This window comes from Athene noctua, chromosome 32 (genome assembly GCF_965140245.1).
Source record: "Athene noctua chromosome 32, bAthNoc1.hap1.1, whole genome shotgun sequence".
Lineage (NCBI taxonomy): Eukaryota > Metazoa > Chordata > Aves > Strigiformes > Strigidae > Athene > Athene noctua.
This window is the reverse complement of record NC_134068.1, coordinates 1,152,927-1,167,228: the sequence shown is the minus strand read 5'-3', so window position 1 is coordinate 1,167,228 and position 14,302 is coordinate 1,152,927. Positions and strand designations below refer to the sequence as shown.

General features: G+C 56.9%; 1 pseudogene; it reads left to right on the top strand.

Moving 5' to 3' along the window:
* Positions 1 to 568: 568 nt before the first annotated feature.
* On the top strand, positions 569 to 6,238 carry LOC141972323 (acrosin-like; annotated as a pseudogene).
* Positions 6,239 to 14,302: the final 8,064 nt, after the last annotated feature.

Here is a 14,302-nt window from a genome sequence, read left to right as displayed (position 1 = left end):
CTGACAGCTCCTTGAGCCGTCAAGCAGAGAACCCACAAGGGACATGTAACTCTGCTGGTTGTCAGCTGTGTACAGGACCTGGCTCAAGAGGTAACGAGGAAACAGCTGTTCAGTTGTAGAGACCAAATGTACTCCAACTCAATGCTTTACAGTCATGAAACAGCCCCCAAGTCCCTTAAGACTACACTGTTGGTGGGGTTTTCTTTTTGAAGTGGAGAAAGCTTGTTAACAGGGAATGAGCGGGAGGGGCAGAGGGTACAAGGCTTGCAGGAGGCTTGGAGACTGTTCAAAGACCTTGTGTGAGCAGTTCAGAGTAAATGTTTTACCACCTGTCAAAACCATAGCTAAAATCCTTTCAGAGAACAGCAGTGTGGTTGAACAGCGGAGTAATGAATGCTTTTAGAAAGGGGAGGAAAAAACCATGCCCCTTGAAGAAACTGAAGGCTCTTCAAGAACTTAACCCTAGTTGGATAATATCAAAGGGTTAAAAGCTAGAAAACAGACAGAAAGAATGACAGAAAGTTCTTCTCAAGGTTGTTACAATGCAGACTGAGGGGAATTATGGAAGATGTCCCAAGGCTACGTGATTGCAGAGGAAATACCCAATGTGTACGGAGTTGCTGTTTCTGTTCCTTCTCTTCTCTATGTGAGGATTTATTAAGGAGAGTGGGCCTCACCCATCTGCGGAGAAAGGACGGTTTTAGTGGAGGGCAGGTGGTGATGATAATGTAAAACTTCTTTTAACCTGGGAAATGAAAAACTTAGTGCGAAGCAGGCTGGGAGGGCTTTTTTTGTTGGAGCTTTTTACAGGACTTGGCAGTAGTTAGATTTCAATGATTCGATGTGCCTGTTGTGCTCCTCATGACAATGCTTTCTGAGCATATGGTCGTTAGTTTCTTCATCTTGTGAAGGTTCTGAAGACCTGACAGAAAGCTGCTGCTGGCTGAGGTGCGACTGTGTCTGTTCCCTGCTGCCCTGCTGGTGGTTGCTTCACTGGAGTGAAGATAATTAGAAAGAACACATCACAGTTGGGGGCTGGAGTTGTTCCTTGATGCTCATTTGATACCTAAATCCAGCCTGGTTTAAGCCACCCTGGAGAAGCTGCAGTAGGCTGATGCTGAAACCTTGAGTCTGGTTCTGGACTTGCGCAGGGTCAGAGGGGTTCAGAGCAGAGAGGGGAGCTGATGGACTTCAGCTTGTGGTTTCTGTGTACAGAAGAGCAAGCATTTGAACTTGCTTCAGCAAACTGTACCAAATGCCCTTTAGATCTCTGTTACAACTCTTTTGCCACAGTTTTCCCAAACTTCTGTCGTGAACTCCACGCTGCTGTGCGAGTGTCTCTAGTGCGTGCTCTCACTCTTCTTCAGGAGAGAGCCGAGTGCAGTGGAGGAGATGTTATGGCAGGAGTTGCGTTTTTCAAGCTACAACTTGAGAACGTGAATTGGAAGTTGTTTTGGGTTTGCACTGTTATGTTCAGTATGGTCCTGAGGTGCAGGTGCTGGGTTCGGGGTCTCAAACCGGCTCCCCAGAAAGAGCCTTTCCTGTGCCGTGGAGAGGAAGAGTCTCAAAGAATAGAGCTGCAGTCGCTAGTGCTTGTCTCCGAGCTGTTTCTATTCTCAACCACTGAATATGGGAAAGAACCTGCTTCTTCTCGTCAGTCAGGGCAAACGGACTTTGCTCTGAGGGGGGGTTAATTGCTTTCCTTGTTCTAATGATGGAACGGTAGAGCCTTCCATCTCTGGTTCCACAGCGCCGTGACTATCCACGCTTTGGTTTCCATTCCTCAGGCACTGTTTCTGCTCCCTCTGAGGCTGTGGTCATGGCTAAATTGCCTCCTTACAGCACACCTTTTTCTCTGAAGTCTCTTACTTTTCCTGTCATCTTAAAAACACTGCTGCAGGAGTCACGCTTCCCTCCTCTTCCTGCCAGGTCGCATTCCAACCTTAGTGAAGATTATTTCTTCAAGATTATTTCTGTCCTGTTTATTTTTTTTTTTTTTTTTACTTTTTCTCTCAAGGGTGTAAAGTTTTATTCTGCGCTGCACATGGGCTGCAGACTGAGATGAAAAGAGGGGAGTTTCAATAGAAATGCATAAGCCAGAAAAGAAAGGAGAAATTGAAAGTGTTAAACAGTAAAAGTAACGAGGCAGATTTTTAGTTAACAACCCCTAAATGGTTTGTGTAAAAGCTCTGAAAACACTGTTAATTATGGGTGGAAAAAAGCCACAGTTCCTGTCCTTAAAATGTTTGTTTAGCATCATGGACACCTTTAGAGAAAACACTATTCTCCTATAAGCTTTTATTCCAAACCAACAGGTTTCCCCATCAGGGTGGTGGTGCTGTAGTAGATGCAGTTATTCCTGTCTAGTGAAGGTGACTGTTCCGGGTCTTGGTCTTCTCTTTCATTTTACTGTCCTGTGTCCACAGCAGGGGTAAATGTGCTTATGAAGAGGAAGGTCAAGGTTGCAGGTGTGAAGCTAGAGCCTGAATTAGGGTCACCTTTCTTAGCCCCAATCCCCTGTGGCTTTTGGCCAAGGCAGCTGGTCTGCTTTGGCCACAGTCCCAGATCTTTAGGTGCCTCCTGTTGCCAAGGCATCTGTGGGAGTCAGGGCAGCCTAAATTCCCATGCAGGCACCTGATGCCTTCAGAGGATTCAGCTTTGTGTGCCTCGGGAAGCTAGCTCTACCTCTATGCCTGGTCTGCCCAGGCTTATTCTCCATGGAAATAAAATGAGCTTGTCTTTTCTCCACAGCTTGAGTTGTCCTTGACTGTCCTTGAGCACTTTGAGGCTGTTTGGCCCTTCTGGGAAAGGGATCGTATTCCTCAGATGAAGCATAACGCTACTTCACGTTTTCTGTGCGCCCTTTACAAATGGCAGCCTGGAGTTTTGAACCTTGTTATTAATGATAAAACCCAATGATTAAAGGCAGCAAGGTTTATTATTATTTAATCAGGACACTCGCTCAGCGCTCTCGGTGAGATGAGATGTTGCAGGAACCAACAGAGAGCGAAGCTCAACAGTAACGGTTCTCCTTTGCCTGTCTGTGACTTTTTGACTAAGTTGCGGATCTTACATCTTTTATGAGGGTGAGGAAAGGATACAAACAGTTTAGCAACCGGTTTCTATTGTCTATCTGCTGAGGAAGTGTCTTTTCCGTGGCAAGATGGATGATGATGCCTGGACTCTTTTGATCCTCTCTGCAAAGGGATTAATCTCATTCTTTAGTTCTCCTTGCTAGGGATGAAGCCAAGGATGGAGTTAAAGAGTGTGATGGCTGGTAAATAAGCTCCTGAACTGCATTCTCCTGACTGAGCAGGAATCCAGTTAAGGTTATCTGAGAATAAAAATGATCCCATGCTGTCCTGGTTGTGTTTGGGTCCTTTTCCTGACAGCCATGTCTGTGTTACAGAAGAGAATAATTTGCATTCAGTTCTCTTCTTGGCCGCTTTTCTCGATAGAGTAGCTAAGATAAAAGCTGGGCCAAAATAATGTTCCCTTAGCCATCTTAATCTTAGAGTGGCGAGAAGCCCTGAGTGGGATCAGTGCCGTCAGTTCTCCAGTGGAGCTGCAGCTCCCAGTTCAGACCTCCAGCAATTACTGGGTCCTTCCTCTTACTCCGAGCAATATCAAATCCATGGCACTCGTCTCCATGTAGAAGGACAGCAGCAAGCCCATGCCTCTAATTCAGCACAGGATCAGTTCTGTGTCCCTTGCTAACTTGGAGGACCTACAAACCCATCAATCTTTGTTAAGGTACAATCATGTGAAAGTCCTAAAAGTGTGTCCTGATGCCGGAGATAGCTTTGCAGAAAGGATGATGATGTGTGGAGGTCAAGTCCAAATGAGCTAACAGTGGAGAGGAGGAGGCTGCAGGGGCACAAGGGGACCAGTTTATTAACGCCTGCACACCCCCGTCCCCTGGGCAGGGCATTCAGGGGGGTCTGCCGGGCGTGTCCGACCCCAGCTTCTGCCTCCCCTGTGGCCACACCCGGGCTGCTGGCACAACTCGCCTGCGGGGCTAAAGCCGAAATGGGGCAGATGCCTCCTGTCCACCCCCCGGGGTTCCCTGGCCTCACGATCCATGCAGAACCTTGTGGGGAGGGCAGAGGGCTGACCTCCAGCAGGGAGAGCCGCGAGCCGTCGAGCAGGAGGGTGATGGGTTTCTGGTTACAGGGGGACCTGTGGGCTCCGGCCCATGGCTGCTCACTACGGCACGTCGCACGTCGTGGGGCCACAGGCACCCTGCCAGGGGCCTGGCCCTGGATCATCAGCATCCAGGACCCCTGGGAAGCAGGCACGGGGCATGTGTGTGGAGGGTCTCCCATCAGCACAGAGTGGGTCCTGACAGCAGCCCACTGCTTCCTCGAGGCCAGGGAAGGAGGGCCAGGAACGGGGATATCCCCCGGCACTCGCGGGTCCCCCTTCCGCAGCACCACGTGCTACTCCCGTCCCCTTTCCCTGCCGTACACCCAGTGCCTGGGCACTGCAGAGCCCGGCTGAGAGGCTGCTCAGGAGAGAGCTGGGATCCTGCCACGGCTTCCTATAGCCTCCAGCTCGACACGCCTCGAGCCCAAGGCACGCAGGGGCACTCTGAGCCTCCGTAGCACTGCTTTCCTCTGCCCCGTGTGAAACAGAGAGCAGGGACCTGCTGGGCTGCGGCAGCACGTGGCTGGGATCCCTCTGAGCCCTCTCCCCATCTGCCTTCCAGGCATGTCACCATGTGGTGCGTGGTGGTCGGGGCCACCCATTTGACTCAGCCGGGCCCAGAGACCCAAGTTGGCAGCATTAAGCGGCTGCTGGTTCACCCACGCTACAGCAACGTCACCAAGAGGAACGACGTTGCGCTGCTGCAGTTGGACCAACCCGTGCAGTGAGGCTACTACATCACTCTGCCCTGCGTGCCCGACAGCTGGCTGCGAGTGTCGGAGCTGACAATGCGCTACGTCAGCGGCTGGGGGGCCACGATGGCGAGAGGTGATTTCACAAAGAGTGTTCGCATCCTGAGTGCGAGCTCGGCACACGGGGAGGCGGGCTGGGTTTCCTGACAGCGGAGGCGAGAGCCAGAGCCCGCCTGTGGGGACGTGTGCCCGTAGAGAGATGGGCCTGGCCTGGGGCCCGTGGCAAGAGAGCCAGGCAATGCTGGGGCAGCGCCTGTCAGGCTACAAAGCCAAACCCCAGGGAATAGAGGGGTTCCCCCAGACAGGGCGGGAGACCTGGCAACCTGCTGCCTGGCATTAATTCCTTTCTGTGCTCGCAGCCGCAGGACCAACGGACGTCCCGCAGGAGGCCCAGGTCCGCCTCATCGAACTCAACCTCTGCAACAGCAGCCAGTGGTACCGCGGAGCCGTCCACCCCCACAACCTCTGCGATGGCTACCTGCAGGGCGGCATTGACACCTGCCAGGTAGGAGCCTGCGACAAGGCAACGCCCAGTGGCACCGGTAGCCCCCTACAGCTGCCCAGACACTCCCCAGCACGGTCTTTGCTTGGCCAGTCGCCCTCCCACCACCGCAGAGTCCCCACCGCTGCTGGGGCTCCCCTTCCCCAGCTGCAGGTCCTTGCCCAGGGCCCCACTTGCCCAGAGGCCCGGGACTCTGCCCAGAAAGCCCACCCAGCGCTCCTGGCAGCCCTGAGATCCAGCTCCCAGCCCTGGAACATCCCTCTTGCACCCGGCCAGCATGGCTGTGCAGAGATGAGCGCGAGTCCTACCCCATGGGCCCACCACCCCCTCCCAGACAAGGTCCAGTCACCCTCAGCACCTGAGCAGGGCCTCTGTGCCGCGGGCACAGCTCTGAGGGGTGCTGGCAGAGAGAAGGAGCCGGCCCTAGTGCTGCCAGCAGCCACCCGACACCACCATGACCCTCATTCCTCCATTGCAGGGTGACAGCGGTGTTCCTCTCGTCTGCAAAGACAAGAGTGCTGACTACTTCTGGCTCGTTGGGGTGAGCAGCTGGGGGAGAGGCTGCGCCAGAGCGAAACGGCATGGAATGTACACCTCGACTCAGCACTACTACCACTGGATCCTGCAACAGATGGGACTGTATTCGACACCAAGGGCTGCACCAACATCATGGGCATGGAGTCCTTCTCTCACCGCCTCAGCTCCTTTTCAGAGGCCCAGCCCAACACCAGCACAGTGGGGCTGGTCTACCTCCTGCCCCTTTCCCCTCCAGAAGTTGCTGCAATCCTTTACCCGGCTGCAGGAGCTCCTGCAGATCCTAAAGGCAAAAAGGGCTTGAGCAACAGGAGGAAGAGGATCCAGCGCAGGCTGCAGTGGACCAGGGCCATCTCCTGCTGGGACGCTCACTGCCTGCGGACCCAAAGGCAGCCTCAGTGTCAAAGGCCTGCTCGGTCCTGCCCACACTCCTCTGAGCACACACAAACGCTCAGGCTGACTTAGTTCTTGAAATAAAGTTGCCGAATTTCCCAGCTAAACACGCTGCAGTCCAATTCAGTCTCCTGTGCAAGGCAAGGACTTCCATGCCTGCCACCTGCAAAGTGAGGCTGCAGGCAGCCACGTCGGGCACAAAGGGAAAGAGTCCCTCCAAAGGGCTGACCCCAGCCTGTTCACAGAGGAAGGTGCTCAGAGCCACCCGGCATGGAGAAGACTGTCACATCAGGGCCACAGAGGGGATAGGAAAAATCGATGTGACACGCAGACAGCTTGGTGGCACGTGCATGCACACACACGCGCAATGAGAAGGCTGAAGGGGTTCAGTTCTCCTGGAGTCGGGGCCAGATAACGGGCACTTGTCATCGCACATCTGCACTTTGGACTTGTCCACATCTGACTGACACAACCACTGCTGTGTAACACAACGCAACACAACACCCAAAGTCTGTCCTAACACTCGACAACCACGCCTAGAGGGCACAGCTCATGAAACAGCAGGGACAGACCTGAAACAGAGATCTGCCCAGGGCAGGGAGGGGAACGGGGAGGAAGATGCCGTGCTGGAAGCTCTGGGCTCCTGACGCTAACAGCAGCGCGGGCGCAGTCTGGACAAAAAGCTCTGCCTGCTGCATTCCCATGGAGTAATTAGCGGGTGGTTTCACTTTCTGTATGTGTGAGGTTGTCCTGTCCCTTGCTAGAGGGGTGTGTCTCGTGCAGATGGGCAGTAGGGGACGTCCCAATTCCCTCAGCCCTGGCAAATCAAAGCTGTGTCCTAATGACAGAAAGCAGAGCTGAGCTGAGAGATGGGAGCACTGGGAAAGCCACGGCCTGACGGCCAGGACAGAAGAGCAGAGCTCTCCAGCCTCCATCAGAAGGGGCCACTCCCAAAGTGCCTCCTGCCCTCTGGTCAGTAAAGCCGTCACTTACAGAGCGGGGACATCTCTGAAAAAGGGCCCGAAACCTCCACTACGAACAGCAGACGAGCCCCAGATGTCCTCAGCACAGGGTTGGCTGCGTTACTGACAGCCAGGGAATTCACTAAACGCAGTTTGACTCATTTGCCTGCTTCATCTAGAGCACTTTTAAATCCCCATACACTGATCCAAGGTGCCAGAGGTATTTTAACCCTTGAGAACCCAAGGGTGCTAAACCCTGGTTAAGAAAGCAATTTTAAAGGTGCAAATCTCTCTTCCTTCAGTGTGTAAGGAACGGTGAATGAACTGCTCATCCAGCCCGGCTACCAGCTCTTGCCACAAGGAGGATACATTGGGCTCCATCTTGCTTAAAATACTGAGCTGAATCAGCAGATCCTGTCCTGGAGGAAGAGGGGACCCTGCCCTGAACCTCTGTGCAGCCCCAAACTGCTGCTGCAGGTTAAGGGCCAGAAGCAGAACACAAAGAGACCAAAGAATAAGGTGATATAAACTGCTGGATTTGGAGGCCTGGTATCCCCGTACCAAAAGACATGTCCAAAGACCCTGGGCTAAAGGATTGTTCCTTCAAGTACAAGAGGTCCTACAGGAAACCCCCTTGTTTTCTCCGGGATTTGGTCACCAGAGAGCTACCCACCAGCCCCTGGCCAGAAGAGCACACATCCTAATTAAAGGCAACATGTAAAAGCCCCAAACAACAAAAGCAGAGATTCATTGGTGGCATCTGGCAAGTGACAAAGATACAGCAGCTTTTGGTAACAATTCCTTGAAGGGAAAGCCAGAGTTGATAGGCATCCCCGCTGGGAGGCTCTTACAGAGGAGAGTGTTAAACAGCGTCAGCTGGCAGCTTTGAGCATTGTCTGGGAAATGTCAAACCCTGTCAAGGTACCACAGAGCTCTCTGCAGCCAGGCCCAGCGAGGGACTCCTGTGGGCTCAGATCTGAGAACACAGAGCGATGGGCCACCAGCCCTGCCGACAGAAAACACCTTCTGAGCAGCGGGCGCAGAGAGTACAGCGCCCTCAAACCACCAAAGCAGCCAGGTCAGCCCCCGGACACCCAGCATCTCCCCACAGCACCTGCAGCCACGTCTGCAGCCCAGCCCTGCTGTCAGGAGTCCTCTCGGGCTGGGCGGGTCAGCGCCCGTATGTGGGGGTGCTGATGTCACCGGTGACACGGTGTCCCGCTAAGGGTGTCCCTGCCCAGATATGGGGGTGTGATGTCACGACGGCCATGGTGACACCACCAAAGCCGTCCCTGCCCACATATAGGGGTGCTGATGTCACAACGGCCGCTGTAACCCGTGGCAACAAGCCTATAACAAGGGTCGCTGGGCTCCAGCCATACGTCAGTGCGACCTGGGAGGTGAGGAGAGGGCAGGGGAGGGATGGGGCTGGTCGGGGGCTGCCGAGGAAATAGGGGAGGTCCCACACCTCAGGACGCCGGGGCTGTGCTGAGAGCTGACCCATGCCCCGCTTCTCCCTCAGAGTCAGCCAAGGAGCATCTGGGAGAGACACCCCGGTGCTGCTGAAACAGGGACGCTCCCAACACTCGCTGAGGACGTGCGCCATGTCTGAGAGGCGAGAGGACGAGGCCCCCGACTCGATGGAGCAGGGTGAGAGCAAAGTTTCCCTCCCGCAGCACAGCAGAGGGGCTGTCGGGGCGGTCAGCGTGGGGCTGAGCGTGGTGGCAGTGGGAGGCAGTGCCTGCGATGCCCCTTCCTCGCCACGGCCCCCAGCCCTGCCCCTCAGCCCCTCAGGGACAGAGCAGGGCCCTGGGGACAATCCCTCAGGGACGCTTCCCCCAGCCCCACAGAGGTGCTCATTCCTGCCGGCATTTGTTCTTTCCCCTCCAGCGTGCGTGCTGTGTGGCCAGAGTGCAGTGGACCAATTTCTCTGCGGGCCGAATATAGATATGGAATTGTTCTGTGCCCATTTCTTCTGCATGGTGAGTCCCCTGGGGCACCCTCCTGCTGGCTGACATGCTCTCCCAGCCACACTCTCCTCATCACTCATCCTCTCGTGTCTTCTCTTCTGCAGATTTTTGCCAGCAAGATTTTTTACTTGCTGGATGAGGAATCAGGAGACGGGGCCTTTATCAGTGAGGAGCTTTGTGACCTAGTCGAGCGGGTAGTGCAGAAGGTGAGGACCTGACCCTATCAGAGAGATTGGTGTCAGAGAGGTTTGGGGGAGCTTAGCCCAGAGCCCAGGAAAGAAATCCCAGCCCCTCCAAGCAGCTCCGGGACAAAAGTCTTGCTCCCAGCAGCTCCACAGAGCTCCAGCCCAGGAGCCTCGTGCGCCGGGCGGATCTGTGGGCTGTGGCCCAGCGGCGGCCACATCCTGCGCCCTGCCCGGAGGCGTGGGGCTGGCTGGGGAGGCCCTGAGGCTGCCGCTGACGGGGGATGCTCTTCTCTTTCCAGCGATGCTTCGTCTGTGGGGAGAGCGGGGCCGCCATCAGCTGCTCCCAGGAGGGCTGCGACTGCAGCTTCCACCTGCCCTGTGCCATCGAGGGTGAATGCATCACCCAGTACTTTTTTCCGTACAGGTACCATTTCTTCCCAACTTGCCCCCACCGAGGAAGGACCCAGCACTTCTCAACTCACCCATCCCTTCCCTCTCCCCCCCCAGGTCCTTCTGCAGGGAGCACCGCCCAGAGCAGGAGGTGGAGGCAGCTCTGGAGGAGGGCACCGAGTGCCTCATCTGCCTGGAGCCTGTGGAGGACAGAAAGTCCTTCCACACCTTGGTGTGCCCGGCCTGCAAACATGCCTGGTACCACCGGGTCTGCATCCAGGTAGGAGCCGTTCCCTCGCCCCCGGGACACGGCAGGAGCTGGGCAGCACCAGGGCCTGACTCCTGCTCCTTTTGTTTCCGCTGCAGGGCCAGGGTCGGTACAACTCTGTTAGTCACTTCAGCTGCCCTCACTGCAGAGACAGAAATGGCTTTCTCGATGACATGCTCACCATGGGCATCCGAGTGCCCGTGAGGTTGGTGTCCTGCCGGCTCACAGCACAGGAGGCTGCAAGCCCTGTGCCATGCCCGGGGCTGCCCCTGCAGTCCTGCCCCTCCGCTGTCCCGTCTGCCTGGGCTTCAGCTTCACGGAGGAGCTGTAAACTGGGCAGGAGGGAGGAGCAGGGCTGCCCTGCATCGGCCTTATGACAGGCAGCAGGGGCTCAGCCATTTCCCTTTCTCCATCAGATTGCCATCACAGGACAACGAGCCTCCAGTCGAAGCCTTAGTCCAGAGGCACAGGCGCTGCGATGCCCGTGAGTGCCTTTGTCCCACAGGCAGGGAGCACGCAGAGGAACAGGGGTAAGTTGGCAAAGCAGCACCCTGGGCTCTGCACGGGATCTGTCTCGCCAAGAGCTCAGAGCAGAAGGATGAGAACAGGAGCTCTGCTGCACAATCCCGTGCTGCGGTCACTTTGTCCTCACAGCCATGAACCCTTTTGCTTCCCCAGGCCCTGGGAAATGCTCCTGTGCAGCTCCTGCGCTGCCGTGGGCACCCACCGGCGCTGCTCCAGCGTCAGCACCACCAGGACCAACTGGGTGTGTGAGAGCTGTACTGGTCAGGGCACCGGTAAGAGGCAAAGCACCTTCATGCCCCTGGGCTGGGGCCAGGGCCCAGGCAAGGCCTGGCAGGCGGTGCCCAGGTTGGGCTTGGCAGAGCCTCTCTGCCCCAGCAGGGCTGGGGGCACCGCTCTGGCCTCTCCACTGTGGCCTCTGTGCCCCTGACCTTCCTGCTTCCCCTTACAGACTCCAGTGACAGCTCAGAGCTCGCTGGCTCTGGCAATGGCAGCGATTCAGGATCGGGGTCATCCCACCGCTCGCCAGCACCAGAGAGCAGCAGCCCCAGCTCTGGTAGCCAGGGGTCATGGGGGTCATCGGACTCCCAAGTGCTTTGGGGCAGCAGCAGCAGCTCCAGCTCACCTGGGCCCGAGCACACACGACACCGCTCCCGGGTGCAACGTCGTGCCCAGACACCCTACAGCCGGCCCAGAACACGCCGGGAGAGGAGCCACACGCCAGCACCAAGGGCTGAGGGCAGCCCCCCCGGCCAGGCAGCGCTGGGGACGTCCCAGGGCTCCCCAGTGCCGGAGAGCAGCAGCCCCAGCTCCGACAGCCAGCTGCCAGCGGAGTCCTCCTGCCCCTCTCCAGCGCTCGAGAGTGGCAGCAGCTCCAGCCCCCGTGGGCCCGTGCGGAGGAGGCACCGCTCCCGCATGGAACGTCGGGCCCAAACCCCTTACAGCCGGCCCGGACGCAGACGCGGGACCAGCCGTGATCTGTCCCCAGGTGATGGATCTGACGCCCCTCCACCAGCGCTTTAAAGTTGACTGTTGATCTCTGCCCTGGGAGATTCCACGCTCATTTGTCGGCTTCCTCCTCCTCTGCCTTTCTCCAGGGGCAGCGTTAGGGGCTGGGCCCAGAGGGTTTCTTCCCCCGGGGCCTGGCAGCCCCTTGCCCAGCCCTCCCTCCTTGCGGGCTGGCCTTGGCCGGCTGCCCAGTGCCATGGCCGTGTGCCTCGGGCCTCGCTGGCCCCGCAGCCGGCTCAGTCTCCCCGGGGAAGGTTCACACCAGTGGCAAAGCTACTTTTCTTTACAAGTTCTGCTCAGAGTCACGGCTGGAATTGTGACATGGAGACTGCTGTACAGAAGGGCATTCCCGTTGCCCAGCTCCGGGTCCTGTTGCCCACCCTGACTGCTGCTGTACCAGACCCATCCAACACACCATCAGCTCAGGCCACACAGAAGCTCCTAGGAAGGAATGTTGTCCCCGGCCTTCAGCAGCCCTTGGCACCTGTTCAGCCCAAGAGCAAACCTGGGCCTCTGCGCTTGCTCAGCCCCTTGTCGTGCTTTGAACTTGCCCGGCAGCCAAACCCCACGCAGCCAATCGCTCACCCTCCCCCTGCCTGGGAAATGGGGGACCAAACTGCAGGGACAAATTGCTCACCACCTGCCCGCTGATACCCAGCCCCTGCCCAGCCAGTGATCCCCAAAAACCGAGACCCCGCAATCGCAGTCCCAGATGCAAGAGAGAACCTCCTGCTTCCCAGCCGCCCCTCCTTGACACCCTGAGCATGACGTTACAGGAGATGGGATATGCCACTGGCGAATTTGGTGCTCTGGCTGCGCCCCCTCCGAGACCTTGATCTCTTACATTAACCCCTGTATGATCAGCATTCTTCTCATAGCAAATCCCGTACGCAATCCAAAACACGGCGTTATTCTGGCTACTAAGAAGATAAATCATCCTTATCCCAGCTGAAACCAGGACTGGCTCCACCCCTTACATTATGCTCAGGTTTCCAGTACATGGTAAGGAATCCCCATCCCATTCCCTGCTCTCAAATGTCTCCACAGATCTCATTCCCTTCATCTATGGGCCATCCCTCCAAAATGTGCAGGGAGATCATTTAGTCCATAACTCCGGCTTCCATCTCTCATGACAGTCTTTTAAGGCAGGAGGGATGAAGCGGAGTTGGCTGCGTCGGTGGAGCGGGTGACCTTGGGCTCAGCGGGACAATGGCATGAAGTCTCTGCCACAAGTGGAGCTGGTGCCTCTGGCGCGGTCCCTGCTCACAGTCTGCAGGCCGAAGGTGTCCATCTGCAGGGCGCTGCTGGGCACCAGGTGCTGCAATCAGCCCTGACCCTACCAAAGTTCATCTTTTCTATTCATGTGAGGCCGTTAGTGTAAGATCTATCAAACAGAGCGATGACGCGATGCAATAACAGGCTTAGTTGGCAGTTAACATTCATCAGCTCTTTTCTCCTAAAATCCAATCCCCTCGAGGCACACATCAGACTTCCCTGTCCTTCTGCATTACCCACCAAGTGCACTCGGGTCCTTGGCAAAAGAAATCTCACGCACGCGTTTACCTTTACCTGTTGCAGGAGTAACCCAGACTGTGTGCCCCAGCATATTTTTAATGCGCATTACGGGGGCTTTACCCCATCCACAGTAGGTAGGAGGTTTGACTGAGCAGGCCCAGCCTGCTTGGCTGGCCCTCTGCGATGGACTGACCAGGTGGCTTCTGCGAAATGCACGTCCCAGGGTTTGAAAGTCCCACCCCCCGTTGCTCTCCGTGTCGTCTTTAGCAACCCATTGTACCGCTCCATTTTCCCAGAGGCTGTCAGTGTGCCATAACCGTTTGTTAGAAGCGTTCATGCTATTGGCTGGTCACAATGTCCATCGCTGGGCTCCTTAAAATTTCCTCTCCTCATTTGCTGTTTATAGTCCCCGTGCTGCTGTTGACCACCCGTGGGAGTGGGAATAGTATTTTTTGTTTTTTACTGAACTGCGTGACACTGATTGATGGCACGATGAAGTCCTCGGTCCTGTGGCTCCTTACAATTGTGTTTGAGAATTTGGGGAATTTTGAATATCCTGGGAATGTTGACACTAACGTGGTCATCTTACTGCTGGGAGCCAGCGTGTTCTTTTCACGCCCCGTCCTGGCCCGCAATGGCAGCACCACGTTCCCTTTGGGTGAGAACACGTCTGTGACGGAAGCGGGCGTGAGGACGGAGGCAGCAGCGCTGCGTTCCTGCGCCACCTCTCCCCGTCAGCCCCTGCCCAGGCTTTTGGCAGAGGCCTCCTTCCTCCTGCCCTGGCTGAGCTCCTGCTGTTCTCTGCCGTGGCCTGTGGCGGATTTCCTCGCAGGGACGTCACCGTGCTCGTCACATCGCAGGCTGTCCCAGCTGCCGTGTGGCTGGCAGAGGGAGCGGGGCGGGGCGGAGGGAGCGGAGCGGCTCTCTCGGTGCCGGCGCCGGCGGACCGGCCGCCTTTGCCGGGCGGAAGCTGCGTCCCGGCCCCGCGCCGAGAAGCGCCCCCCGTCCGCCCGCCGCTGCCGCAGCCCCGGCGCCGGGAGGAGGCGGCGGGGAAACCGCCCCCCCCGCGCCCGGCGCCCTCCGCGGGAGCGAAGCGCCGCTCCGTCCTGCCCCCCCCGGCCCCCCCGCGGGCACCCCCGGGAGGAGGGAGCCTCG